Genomic DNA, 15,196 nt, shown 5'->3' with positions numbered 1-15,196 from the left:
TATGACTTCATTTGGGGTTTTCTTGGCAAAGATACTGGAATGGGTTGCCATTTCCTTCTCCAGCTTATTCTACAGATGAGGAAACTGAGGCAAACAGGATTAAGTGACTTGCCCAGGGTCACACAACTAGTGTCTGAGGCCTGATTCCTGATTCCAGGCCAGACTCTACCCATTGTGTCACCTACCTGGCCCTATTTTGTATATGTCCTCCCCCCCGCCAGTTGTCATGCCTGGCTAGGTTGTGAGTTCCTTGAAGGCAGGAGCTATTTTATTTTTATTTTTGTATTCTCAGCACCTAGCACAGTGTTCAACATGTAGTAGATACTTGATTTCTCATTACTCAATTGATAGAATATAAGGCTTAAGAGAGGCATAAATGAGATTATATTATAATTCATAGGAAAGAAACATGCATTTCTGGATGGGGAAAACTAACAATGCTTTACTTTCCTAACCCCAGAATCCCAGCTGTGGCTACAGTGGGAAAAAGAATATAGTCACAGTTAAGAATTTGGGAGAATTGGCATATTTAAGGACACCATTGTCCCATCAAGAAATTTTCTTCCTTGAACTTAACTGAAATTTTTATATGTCCTATAGATATTTCCAAAGTTTTTTTAGCACAAAATTTCTGCTATCATCCTCCATGTAGGTCAAGAACAAATTTGGAGTTTTTAGAGGGTTTGTGGGTTTAGAAGTAGATTTAAGGAAGAAGCTGTGAAAAGAAGAAAAAAACTTGGGAGATATTACTCTGAGTGCAGATTCCTAGGCAAGATTGACCCACTTATATATTAACTCTTTGGCCCCCAAATATCTCCCTCTTTAATTGCCTGGATTTTTTCCATGTCATTTTTTTTACCATGACTCAAATTCTAGAAAATGAAGATTAATTTACATTACAAGTGTCCTCTTTTAAAAAGTGCAAAAATCTCTTGAGTAGACACTAGTGATTCATATATTAGTATGAATTAGTTCTGATTGCTTCCCTCCTAACAGCTCTTTGAGAAGCACTGAATTGAAAGAATGGAAGTTTTGGTAGTAGAGGTAGTGGAACATGGACAACCTTGGAGCCTGGAGCAATCTGGAGGAACTGGATGCTAGAGAGCTCAGGACAGTATGTCATTGGGCACTGGGAGGTAGAAGACAGCGCAGAAACAGAGGTAAGAGGATCTTAAAGACAAATCATTTATTTCAAGATTATGTTTAGGCCAGCCTTGTGAATAGGAAGGGAGGGGCTGAAGATGAAGAGGAAATTCTCTTCCTCTTCTTTCTCTGGCCTAATGAATCACTTGGCTCTCTGCTTCTAGGACCCAGAACATGGGATACCATCTAGTAATATTCTATTTCTGCTACATTATGGTTTAAGTAGGTTTTTTTGAGGGATGGCCTGTGACCCTAAAACTGCCATATATCACATTGTTTCAATGGGAACTTCCAACTTCCAAATAAATTAAAACATTTTTTGTGTGTGCAAATTGGTCCCTGTCTGTATAGCATTTACTATATGTAAAGAGGTAATGAGGGAAGAGTCACCAGGTCATGGTGGAAGAGAGTCACAGTTCAGAGTTGTAAGGACCATAGGTAAAAGTGATTAAAGAGGTTGGAGGGTAAGAAAACATACCTCCTTTGGCTCATGCGTACTTTCAAGTCCCAGGGGCACTAAAAACAATGTCTCTGCTCTTCTGGATTTGGGTATGAATAAAAGAAGTGATGACCTCATTCCACATCCTAGAGAAAAAGATGATGTTTGGTATAGTGAATATACCTGCCATCTTCAGGACCTTTTCTCCCCCTTCCAAATATACTTGAACAAAAGACAACGCACCTGCAACAGTAAGGCTTCCTGATTTCTTATTGGAAAAGAGCCACTTTGAGAACTGAAATGGTGAAACTAATGAGCTTTTTTCCCCATTGGTAGTAGACTTACAGACAGGCTGAAAAAAAAGATCTGTCCCCACTCTACATTTTCACCAGTTTAGAGGGCCAACACATAATCTGAAACAAGCTTCTAGGGCTCTTGTTCCTTCTTTGAATGTGGCTGTACAAAGTGAGTTGTTCTTAAAGTGGAATTTATTGCACAATATGGACCCTCAGTTCCTTTGGGATGAGTTTTTGGAAAGCATGCATTTAGCTGACAACCGCTAAGGCAGCCAGGCTCACTTGGAATCTGCTAGAGCCCCGTTCTATTTATTGATGGTATCAAATGCTTTTATTGCATAAAATCCATGAAGACAGGGAGTAGAAGCCTTCACATTCCTGGCCCCCTTCTGGGTTCACGGTGGTGCCAAGACCACAGTAATATTAATAATACTTCACATTTATATTGTTCTTTAGCTTTTCAAACATCATCTTCCTGAATCCTTACAAGACTGTAGGGTGTGGAACAGGAAGGAGTAAAGTAGGTCAGATGCCATTCTCTTCATTTGAAGAAAATGAGTTGATGGGAAATCAACTTGGGACCTTGTCCAAGGTCCCAAAATTAACTAATTAAGGACAGAGATGTACTCAGAAGGGTAGATAGGTGGTGCAATGGATAGAGCACCATAGAGCAAATGGATAGGAGTCAGGAAGACCTGAGTTCAAACCCAGCATCAGATGCTTACTAGCTGTGTCACCCTGAGCAAGTCACTTAACCCTGTTTGCCTCAGTTTCCTCATCTGTAAAAAGAACTGGAGAAGAAAGTGGCAAATCATCCCGGTATCTTTGCCAAGAAACCCCCAATCTGGGTCACTAAAAGTTGGACACAACTGAAATGTCACAACAACAATGTACCTAGAAGACTTATGTCTTCAGACTCTGTGTCTAAGGATCATTCTATCACATCATATATACTGCTTCCTAATGGCTTAAACTTGCTTTGAGATCTTTGTAGACATGTCTAATGATGTTACCTGCTCTACAAATACAAAAAGAAATTCAAGCAGGCCCCTGGAAAGTGCAAAGAGTTGTCCCAGATATGGCAGTATACTGTCACAATACTGACCAAGACAGACCAAAATCACCTTTCTTGTCTTTTTCCTTGAAGATGATAGTCAAGATAGAACTGGGCATTTTAAAGTGTCCCCTGCATTCAGGAGGAAGGTGAAGCCTATGGAGAAGGTTGGGCAGCTTTTTATCTCCCAGCCTGAAAATTTTGATTAGGATTTTTGCTGAGTCCTTACAAGGGTTATTATTAGTGAGTCTGATGGTCAAAGCTGCCACTGTCCCCCAAGTGTCTCAACCTTGAGCCCTCAGAAGCCTTTTTGACATCAAGTGACACATTGTGGGATCTTGGTATGTTCTTTATCCTTTGTAGGGACATTTCTTGGATGTGGGGTCCCTCACATAGCTGATGCTCAATGAATATTTGTTAAATTAATGAACCTTTGACTTCTTGCTCGCTTGCATCCAATTAATCACCAAGGCTTGCTGATTATTTCTTCAAGATAGCCCTTGGATTTGCTCCCGCCTCTTGGTTCCCACTGTCATAATATGAATCCAGAATCTTATTCATTCTTGTTCTATTGTAAGTCTCCCAGTTGGTCTCCCTGAGTCCAGGCTTTCCCCCACCCCAATTTAAATAAAACAACACTTCCATCTTGTCATTCTCTTGATCACAAATATACACTGGCTCCCTATTGCCCTGGGATCAGAACTCAATAGATCAGTAAAAAGAGTAGGTGGAGGGCTGGGTTTGGCATCTCAGGAACTGATGTCAACTTCTGGTTCTGACATTTATTATCTGTATGACCTTAGTCAAGTCATTTAACTTGAATCTCAGTGTCCTCCACTGTAAAATGAGAGAGTAGAACTAAATGACTTCTAAGGTCTCTTCTGGCTCTAGCTCTAGAGCCCTATGACCTTCATCCTGGAACCCAAGATCTTAAACAGCCTGACTACAATCTTTCTTGTTTCTACTACTACCTGAAAGGTGTCTTCTGCATTAATGCTAATATGGTGTCTTGACAGAAACACATCTGAAGGGAGAGGGAATGACTTTAGTAACATGGACTTAGCCATGCCACAAAGTTGAGCTTGTACTACTTTGCTCATCGTTGGCCTTTTTCCTACTGGCATAACACATTCTAGGACCACCAGCAACCTGCAAGTGCAATGGGAGGTACCCTAGATATTGAAGCATCATAGATATGGTTTCTTGGATCAGAGGATTTGGAGCTCAGCAGAAGAACTCAAACCCAGAGAGAAAATATGCTTCTGGGAACCCCATCTTGCTGCAGCTGAGGTGCTTTTTGCTTCATGTTCATCGTATTATTGGCATGGCTTTGGGTAAATCACTTTCACTTTTGAACAGTAGTTTTTTCATCTATCAAATCAAAGGGTTGGATTGGGTTAATGTCCCTTCCAGTTCTATACCTTGCTATCCTGTATTAGGGTTGGCCTATATTCAATACCAGCAATGGTTCCAGTGCTACCCCCACTTACATATATCAGATGTATTCATTTATGCTAGAATGTATTAATGGCATTCTTCTAACCTGGATGACCATACCTGCTCCATTCCTGCTTCTTTGTTTCTGCTCTGTAGCCTTCTCTTCTGCATTAACCAGTCAAGGCTTTCTCTTCTCTGTTCCCTACTCTCTTTATTTCTGACTCCAATTCTTTGTTTATTCTGTTTCCCCTCACCAGGAAGACCTTCCCTTTCCTATAACCCTAGCCAAAACTTATTCATCCTCCAGGACCCAAATCAAGTCCTTCCTGCACTGGGAATTGTTTCCCTATTCTAGCCCCTATTGATGTCTTTCTTTGAACCAATTCCTTTTTCATTTGTCATCTATACTAGAGTGTTTTGCACTTCATCACGGTATTTACTCCTTTGTACTGTTCTCCATTGGTTGTCTATGTATAATTCTTATCTCCATTAAGAGTATGAGGTCCTCTAGGGTAGGAATCATATCATATCCTTCCTTCCCTCCTCTTTCTCTCTCTTCTTTCCCTCCTTCCTCCCTCTCTCTCTCCCTTCTTTTTTTTCTTTCTTCTTTCCTCTCTCTATCCCTTCCTTCCTTTCTTTTTTCCTCCTTCCCTCCCTCCCTCCATTCCTTCCTTCCTTCTTTATTTCCTTCCTTCCCTTTTCTTCCTCCCTCTCTCCTTCTGTCTTTTCCTCCTTCCTTCTTTTCTTTCTTCCCCCCTTCCTCTGTCCCTTCCTTCCTTCCTTCCTCTCTTCCTCCCTCCCTCCTTCCCTCCCATCCTTCTTTCCTTTCTTCCTTCCTTCCTTCCCTCCTTCCTTCCTTCGTTCCTTCCTTCCCACAGTAAACACTATGGGCAGTAAATGCTTAAGACAGGCTTTGTGCAAATTCTTTACCTTTAGCAAGGCCTCTTTTATGATGGAGAACATACCTTGGTGCCTTGCACAGAGTAAGTGTTCAATAAATCTTTGTGGAGTAAATGAATGAATGAATGAATATATTATAACTTCTCATTACTATTAAATTACAAGTTTGCCATTTCATTGAATTATTAACAGTATTTCCATTATTTCTTATTTCAATGATCTATGATTATTGCTACTCTCTCCACCTATGCAGATTCCAATATCTCTATGCTTTAGGAGATGGTCTTAGAGAGTTATTGCAGCATAAAAGTTCATCATTTTGAAGCCAACACAATGAGGAATCCCTTTGAACTTAGGGTGGTTGTCAGACAACAGACTTACAGACTGTCTCTTGACCCTCTGTTAAACAAGACTAGGAAAATGATGGCCTCTGGATTGTTTTCCTAGTTGTTTCTGCATCTGAAATCAAAAGACCTTAGTTCAGATACTGACTTTATCACGTATTGTATATCATAGGCTAGTCATTTTATTTCTCTGATTGTTAATTTCCTTACCTGCAAAATGAGTAGAATGGACAAGATGATTTTCAAGTTCCCCCAACTGGAAACCAGAAAACCAAGATAGATTAATCTCCACCAATGAAGAGAGTCACATGCCAATGTACTTTGAAGCGTATTGTATTTACCACCTCTGTTGCCTTGGGACAAGTCAGTTAACTAACTTGGGCTTCAATTTCTTCATCTGTAAGAGAGGCTTTGATGGCTTCTGAGGTCCCTTTCTGCCTTAGGTCTATAATCCTATCATCTAAAGCCTCACACAACTTAGAGCAAATCATATCTATTTTTTTCCCTCCAGGATCCCAGGAAATCCTCATATCCACCCAAGATAATTACATTAGTTCTATAACCTGTGGAGCAAATGCACTCCAAATGCAGAATGAAATTTTCTCAAAGGACAAGTATAAAAAGACTATCTTACATTAATCACATTATACATTATCTCATCTGATGCTCTAATCATCCTCTGAGGTGGACAGATGTTTTGATTCTCATTATTTAGACAAGGAAACAGTGGTCCAGGGAAGTGAGGGGAGTTGTCCAAGACGCCATATAGTAAATCCAGATCTCCTGACTCCTAGCCTCTTCCTCTTTCCACTATTTACAGTCACAAGTTCATAGTTTCTGTTGAACATTGCACACATCCTTCATGACAAATTCAGTTTCATTTTCTACAAGAATTTATTAAATATCTGCTGTGTTTCAGGCACTGGGCTAGTCACTAGGGTTTAAAGACAGAATGAACAAAAAGTCCCTGGCCCTATTCTGCTTTCATTCTACTGAGTTTTTAATATACAATATGAAAAAGATGTGCCCTCCTTTGCTCGTGCAAAGACCCTGTTTTGTCAAACATAACACAGCCCTAGGCTCTTGGAATGCTATTCTTCAATTCACCAGGCTGAGCATGTGGGAGACATCAGCTCTTCCTCTTGCAGTCTGAAGCCTCAGCCTACGTGCCTAAATACTACCAGACACATTAGACACAAGGCCTCCAGAGCACATGATTGCTTGTGTTGCATTTTATGTCTCTGGGATTTTATTCAAATATTTCATAGTCTCTATACAGCAAAGTCCATTTTTAAGAGACTCTATTAAAGGGATAGACCTCCCTCAAGACATATTTCTGTGCCAAGACAGAGAAATAGCCCCAGTGAAGGCAGCCTGTTGAGTAAATGCTCAGTTTATAACAAAAAAGAAATATATTTTTTAAAAAGGAGAGGAAAATAGTACTTACTTTGTCTAAAACCAATTGTTAAATGAATTCATGTTCCAGTGAATTACTCATTCTAGGTGAATCAGTTACATAGACTTTTAATGTCATTTCTGGTGTATGTGTGTAGTAATTCTTTCAGACATATAGGCTGGAACAATCTGGCTTTTGTATTTGTATCTCTAGTGTTTAGCACATAGTAAGTGTTTTTTTTTTATTCATTCATTGTCTTCTCAATTACTCCTTCAGTGCCCTCACACGGAAGATTAGGATGCTTCCAGAAGTACTTGATTTGAGAGCTTTGCACGGAGCATGGCAAATATGGGCCAGTCACCAAATAGGTCTGGTGGGGAGCCTAGTGGTTTCATTGATGACTGGCATGGAGGGAAAGGTAAGATGCTAAGTGGGGATGTGTACTTAAGAGAACACGAAGCAGGCTGCTATCTGCTTGGTGGGATACTTGCCTTGCATGTAGTTGGCATTCAATCAATATTCGCTGAATAAATTAATTAAAGGGAGCAGGGTTCTTTGTCACTCAAAAAATATCATCCCTGAAATTCTATGATTATCACTTCCTTTCTTTGAGTCTTGAAGGCTACTGGATCTTCCAGCATTCCCTATTAAAATACAAATGCTCTTGAACCATTACCAAATAGCAGCAATTAATCAATTAGCAAGAATTTGTTAAATACCTACTATATGCCAGTTACAATTCTAGGAGCTATGGCTATAAAAACAAAACAAAAACAAATAGTCTCTACTCTTACGGAGCTTACACGTACTCACACATGTGTATACATAATAAATATATACAAAATACATAGAGAATAGTTAAATACAAAATAGCTTGCTCCTTATTTTCTGGGCAAGGAAACAGTGGTCCAGGGAAGTGAAGGGAGTTGTCCCAGATGCCACACAGCTAATGGCAAATCCAGATCTCCTGACTCTCAGTCTGTTCCTCTTCTCACTATTTACACAGTCGCCAGCTCATAGTTTCTGCTGAGCATTGCATCTATCCTCCATGAGGAATTTAGTTGCATTTTCAACAAGCATTTATTAAATATCCACTATGTTCCCGGCATTGTGCTAGTCATTGGGGTTTAAAGACAGAATGAACAAAAGATCTTTAGCTCCACAGAGTTTTCATTCTACTGAGGGAAGGCACTAGCTATTGGGGGAGATTAAGAAAGGCTTCATGTAGAAGGTAATGATTGAGCTGTGTCTTGAAGGAAGTGAGGGATTCTTTAAGCTGGAGGTGAGGCATGGGGGCTTTCCAGACATGGGGAATGTCTGGTGAAAGGTTAAGAGATGGGAAATGGAGTGCCACATGTTAGAAGCAGCAAGGAGACTAGTTTAGCTAGACCAGAGATATGGGAAGGGAAGTATAGTAATGTATATTGAGGCTGGAAAGAGAGGTCAGAGTTGATTGACACCCTAATTAGTTGAGGAAAAGAGAAGAAAAGTCTAGCACCAGACCAAGACCCTGGTGAGCTGGGATCTGTCCAGGGTACCATATGTCAGTGTGCACCATCTTAAAAAATTTTTTTCCTAAAAGTATGTATGTTCACTTTGCCCATGGTGCAAATAATCCTAGGGCAAGTTTAGGGCAATGCTTGGAAAGGGCATTATGATAGGGCAAATGGGCTAAAAGATCAATCTTTAATAATGCTGGGTTTCAAGAATACCTGCATAGAACCCTGTGCAACTTATAAGAAGGATATCTCTTATCTGACATGAAGTGGTTCTTAACCATAAGGACCACAGTGAAGCCCAGTGTCCTATGCTTGAGCATCACAGCTACATGGTTGGCAGAGGCTGGATATTTAATGTGTTTCTTGGATTTCGTGAAAATCATTATTTAATGTTCATTAGAATACATCTGTACCCCATGAATCAGGCCCAGTTGGATTTATTTAAAAGGATGCTTGGTGAAGAAAATGTCAGCAGAAGAGAAATAATGTCTGTCATGAGCAAACCTGCCAGGGGCTTCGGGCAAAAAGCCAAGGTAAAGATGCAGGCCTTGCCTCGTGCCATCACTGTGAAGGTCTGTCTATAAACTTGGGCCCTGCCAGCCCCCTGCTGTCAGCACCCTGGGGGCTGCTGCTGAGATCGTGGGCTTGAAGAAATTGTAATTCCTTCACGTACAGGGAGGGAGTATTGTCCAAATAAATAACATCAGTTAGGCAGGGGACAAATAATCAGCATGCATTTTTCCACCTTGTTCTCCTTTCTTGGTTTTACTGTTCCTACTTTTTTCCTTTTCTTTTTAGCAAGTAAGTCCACAAGGCAAGCCCCCCAAGTTAATTAATTCTGTTTTCCTATAGATTGCACTCAGGGAAGGGAGTTGAGCCAAAGACAGTTCCCACTGGATGCAGATGTCCAGAAAGCAACAAATGTGTCCTATGAAGTTGCCAAGGCAACTGTAGCTGCTGCTGACATCACTGGGAACAGAGGAAGGGGGGTTATGAGGAGGGAGACAAACAAATTCCAGGTGTGCCTCCCTTAAGAAAACCTCCCTTTAGGATAGTCATAAAATGGATAAATTAGGGGTGGCTTCTTTGTATGATAAAATGATCCTTCTCTTTTCCAAAATCCCTGCCTCAAGTTTTCTTGATATTGAAGCTTCCCTTATGTATTTTTAGGAGTTATCTCTTGGAGGGTCTCTGTGCTTTTCTCAGGCTCAGTGTGGATGAAAGGAAACACAGCCTTAGCCTGAGTCCCCATCCAGCGCAGACTCTATTCATGGATCTGGAAAATAACCAGAAACCAAATAAGAAGGTGCTTAATTAAACAATACTGACAAAATATAACTAACAGAACAGTCCATGCAGTAAACTTGTTCTTAACCTTTCACAAACTAGTTGAAAACAATTTCCCCTATAGACTTCTGTGCCAGTAGAGAAAAGGGAACAAATCCTTAAGACCATAGTGATAGTAGAGACACACCCTGAAGACAATACAACAGAGGTTCTTAAATGTGTGTGTGTGTGTGTGGGGGGTGTGATAGACCCCTTTGACAGTCTGGTGAAGCCTCTGGATCCATTTTCAGAATTTATTGTTGAGGGGTTTTTTTGGTTGTTGTGTCCAACTCTTCCTGACCCCATTTGGGGTTTTCTTGGCAGAGATACTGGAGGGGTTTGCCATTTCCTTCTACAGCTCATTTTACAGATGAGGAAACTGAGGCCAACAGGGTGAAGTGATTTGCTCAGGGTCACCCAGCTGGAGAGTGTGTGAGGCCAGATTTGAACTCAGGAAGATGAGCTTCCTGACTTCCGATCCAGCATTCTATCCACTGCTGCCTTCCCTTCCTTGAATTCTCAGAATAATGCTTGTTAAATACATTAAAAATACAAAGGAAAAGTTATTTTGGAATATATATATACATGTGTATACATATATGTGCATATATGCTTGTGTGTCTAAACATATATATCTTCACACATGTATGCATATGCATGTATGTCCATACATACATTTATATAGAGCTTGCTATGTGTCAGGCACTGTGTTAAATGCTTTATAATCATTATCTCATTTGATCCTTACAATAATCTCAGCAGGTAGTTACTATTATTATCCCTATTTTACAGATGAGGAAACTGAAGGAAACAGAGGTTAAGTGACTTGCCCAGAGTTACACAGCTAGGAATTATCAGGAGACAGATTTGAACTCAAGTCATCCTGACCCCACTGTACCACTTAGCTGCCAATCTCTCTCTCTCTCTCTCTCTCTCTCTCTCTCTCTCTCTCTCTCTCTCTCTCTCCCCCTCTCTGTCTCTCTCTCTCACACACATGCATGTACACACACTTCACATATATGTATACATGCATACATGTGCCTGTATACACATATGTGTATGTAGGTCTGTGTCTGTATGTGCATATTCAGGGACCTCAAGTTAGGAGCCCCAGCATTGGAGCAGCTCCCTTACCTTCTGAGCCATCCCGAGGTAAGATAGCATCTCTACCACTGTCAATCACAAGGAGCTCGGCTTCCTAGTTTCCAGCTTAGGTGTGTCAGCCCCACTGCTGCCTCAGTGGATCACAGCTAGCCCTGCTTTTGCAGGCATTGCTCTGTTCCAAAGCTGCCTTGTCATCACTACCTCTCACACCACTGCTTACCATAGCCATCTGATAAAGCTTGGTTTCATCTTTCATTTCAGCTCCTACAGATAAATGGTCTTTAGCTTCAGACCTCCCAGGTTGTCTAAACTCCATGAAATCAGGGAATATTTCATTCTTTGTATTTGTCTCCCTTGTGCTCTGCCCATGGTGGAAACTTAACAAATGCTCCTTGATTGATTGACATTCAATACAGTCTTTGATCTGTCTTTCACTTGCTGCAGGATCCACCGGGGTGGCACAGAAAACTCCCTTAGGTAGCTAACTTGAGATATTTTGCCTTACAGGGGTGGGGAACTTGCAGCCTTGAGGTCACATGTGGCCCTCTAGGTCCTCAAGTGCAGCCCTTTGACTGAATCCAAACTTCACAGAACAAATCCCCTTAATACAAGTATTTGTTCTGTTAAACTTAAACTCAGTCAAAAGGGTGCACCTGAGGATCCAGAAGGCCACATGTGGCCTCAAAGCCACAGGTTCCCCACCCCTGCATCTACAACATATATGTTCTTCAACCTAACCAAATGGCTTTCCCTTACCTCTTCCCCATCTGGGAGGGAGAGGGGCAGCCATCATCCCCCATGCAGTGGTTTCCTGGGGCTGTGGCTAAATATATACATGTTTCCTTTATCTGTCCTTTCCATTTCCATCATGCTATGCAAAATTGTCTCGCAGTTTTGAAAAGGATGCTCAATGAAGAAAATGTCACTGGAAGAAAAATAATGTCTGTCATGAGCACACTTGCCAAGGACTTTGCGGGATTCACCTTGTGCCATCATTGTGACAGTCTGTCTATACAGTTGGATCTTGCTGTCAGCACCTAGGGGCTGGTGCTGAGATCTTGAGCACCTCTTAAAGAGGAAAGCAACCATCACTATGGAGGAAGGACAGAGTCAGTCCCTGGCTGCCATTCTAAAGAGCTTTTGTCTTTTTAATGTCAATTTATATAAATCATCAGTTATCAAAGAGTTTGGGTACAAAGGTACTTAAAATTCTAATGTTAGGAACCCCCTCACTGCTCACTGAAGATCAGTTGGAGTCCTGTTTAACCTGACCCTTCTGCCAAGACATGAGAGCTTTGTCCATGATGGCTGAAGCCCTGACCAAGAAAAATCACCAGGCCTACAAGAAGCCTTCCTGCTTCTTGAATGTGAGTTGGGTGGAAGCAGAGCTGCTTTTGGAGAAATACCTGGACTGTGGGAACATGTTCCTATGGCCTGGAGGCCTCTGGAGCTTTTTCTGTCACTACTTTCCACATGTTCAATGGGGTGGAGGTGGTGAAGCATGAGGGGCAATCTATGACATCAATGTGGAGGAGCCCTTCTCCTGCTCCTCTCTCCATGACATAGTGAACTATTTTGTCTCTAATACCAAGAAGGCTTTGTTTCCCTTCCACCCAGAGAAAAAACTAGGAGAAGGTCTTGGGGTTTGTGGAGGCCAACCAGGAGAATGGAGAAAGCACATGGAGAGTCCCAAGCCTCTAGCCAGGGGAGGCTGAGTGAATACAGCAGCTCCTGGACCAGGCAAGCCCTACCCTGGTTGCCCATACCTCTGCCACCTGTGCTTGCTCAGAATGAGAACTACATTAAGCCTATCAGTGATGAGCCCACAACCCAATATGTAGATGAATAGGTAATGTCCCCAAGCTTCTTGGCTGGCTCCAAACCCAAGAGACAAGGGAAGCCTCTGCTCAAAGTGCCACCCATGCCCACTAAGCCAAGAATCTCATCAGCTCCAAGAAAGTTGCCCCAGGGTCTTTCCAGACCAAGATTTCCTTCATCATATCCATTTCCACAGATATTACTGAGGATCTGGAAAGGAAGCTATAGCAGAGGAGGACCAGCCTGGATTTGGGGAAAAGGCCTTAGGATCAATGGAATCATCCCTTTTTCAGACCCTGCCCCAGTGGTGGGATTCAGCTGGTTTGCATGGGTTGGTAGAACAGTACCTAATCTTAGGTTGAGTTCTGCCAACCAGTTGTTAGCGGAGCAGGGCCTGTACCTGTCAACAGCAGGGGTGGAGCCTGGTCTGGGTTCAGAGGAGGAGAACTGGTTGTTAATTCATTTGAAACCTGCCCCCAAGGGATGCTGCCCATCACTCTTCTTCCTCTTTGTGTTCCCTCTAGCTTTAGTCCTTTAGCAGGTAGGACACACATTAAGCTACCCACTCCCTTAGGGACACCTTAATCCTTCCCCCCCATTAGATATTAAAGCTAAAGGAAGATGAAAAAAAGATCAATCAGAGATGAAGATAAATACCTTTGAAAGTGTAATCGTAGAAAATTGGAACTGTAAGGGACCTCAGAGATCAGCTGATCCAACAGCCTCATTTCAGAGGTAGGAGGGGCTCAATAAATCTTGGTTGATGAGAAAGTAGTGAGTGTGACTGTGATGAATATGGAAATATGCTTTACATGACAGCACATGTATAGACTATATCAAACTGCCTTCCATTTTCAGAAGGGGAATGGGGAGGGGAGGGAGGGAGAAAAATTTGGAGCTCAAAATCTTGTAAAAATGAATGCCAAAATATTCTCTTAATATGTATTTTGGGGAAAAATAAAATACTATTTAAATTTAAAAAACAAAACAAAACTGGATGGAATTTGGATGGACACAAATAAAATATCTGTGGAATTAGCTAATTTATATTCACTTTAAAAATTATATTTGTATTTCTAATATTTTAAGTTCTGTATCATCTGAACTTTGCTTATTGGAGCAAATGTACCAAATGTTCTTTTAAAATAGTGAGTGAAAAAAATAGACCTTGAGAGGTGAGATGACTTGTGTAGGGTAATACAACACCAAGACCCAAACATAAGTCTTCTGACTTCCGGTCCACTGCACCCATTCACTGAAATAGAGACAAGGACAGTTTGTACGAAAGATAGATAACTTGAGAAAACAGGATTTAATTGACAAAATAGCAATGTATAACCAGCTTTTCAGGAACACATTTACTGTGTAAAGAGGAAGATTCATGTAGGGATTTTCCTTTCTTCCTTCCACCTTTTGCTCTTTAATAAAAATTATTCAATTATTCAACAAGCTCTATGCCAGGCATTGTGCTAGGGATACAAAACCAAATTGAATTAGTTCTTGCCTTTAAAGAGTTTATATTCTATTGGAGTTTATGTTCTAATTTCTAATTAACTAGAGCAGGAAAATGTTAGGAAGTAAGAAATGTCTGTCCTTTTAAATGATATGATGAGAAACTATGATTTAGTTATTTTTTAATGGAAATAAATTTATTTTCTTTCTCTCTCACTTTCCCACTCTCACTGAATATATTTTATATGTAATATGAATTATATATGTATGTATGGGTATGTGGGTGTATATGTTTATGTATGTAATATGTTATATATATATTATATATGTTACATATTATGTAATATATTACAGCAGTCACCAATAAGGCACCCTGGCATTCCCAGAGGGACAAACTGATCATCTGAGCTGATAGGATTGGAATATCTGTCTTCATGATTCCAATCTCTCCAATCACTAATTCATGCTTCCTAAGTTTGATAAATTTAATACTTTCTTTCTGAAAATAGCATTTTATTTTTTCCAATTACATATAAAGACAATTTTTGACATTCATTTAAAAATTTTTTTGTTTCAAATTTTTGTCCCTCCTCCTTTCCCCTTTTGTCTCTCCCTTCCCCTTTCCCTAAAATGGTAAGCAAGACGAATATTTCTGAAGCAAGTTCAGACACTCCTGTTGAAGAAGCTTCAGGGGGTCCCTATTACCTCTTCTGTTTGACATTAGAAAGCTATTTAACAATGGGGCTCCAGCCTTCCCTTTCAGACAGATTTCACATTCTTCCTCCTCAAATACTCTCTGGTTTAGTCAGACTGGCCAACTGTTTTCATATATGACATTCCACTACTTTCATCCATGCCTAGAATTCACTCATCTTCACCCCTGCTTTAGCTTCCTACAAGGCTCAGCCTAAGCTTCCACAAAGGAAGAAAATAAAGAGCCCAAGAAGACCCTTTTGTGGAAGAGCAATTTGGACCAGAAAGGCGGTGA

The 15,196-nt window shown here is 40.8% G+C and overlaps 1 pseudogene; it reads left to right on the top strand.

The window, feature by feature from the left end:
* The first annotated feature begins 8,924 nt into the window (after nucleotides 1–8,924).
* On the top strand, nucleotides 8,925–13,023 carry LOC118838964 (annotated as a pseudogene).
* Nucleotides 13,024–15,196: the final 2,173 nt, after the last annotated feature.

This window comes from Trichosurus vulpecula, chromosome 1 (assembly GCF_011100635.1).
Source record: "Trichosurus vulpecula isolate mTriVul1 chromosome 1, mTriVul1.pri, whole genome shotgun sequence".
NCBI classification, from domain to species: Eukaryota; Metazoa; Chordata; class Mammalia; order Diprotodontia; family Phalangeridae; genus Trichosurus; species Trichosurus vulpecula.
The sequence above is the reverse complement of the archived record's forward strand: the minus strand, read 5'-3'. Positions and strand labels throughout refer to the sequence as shown.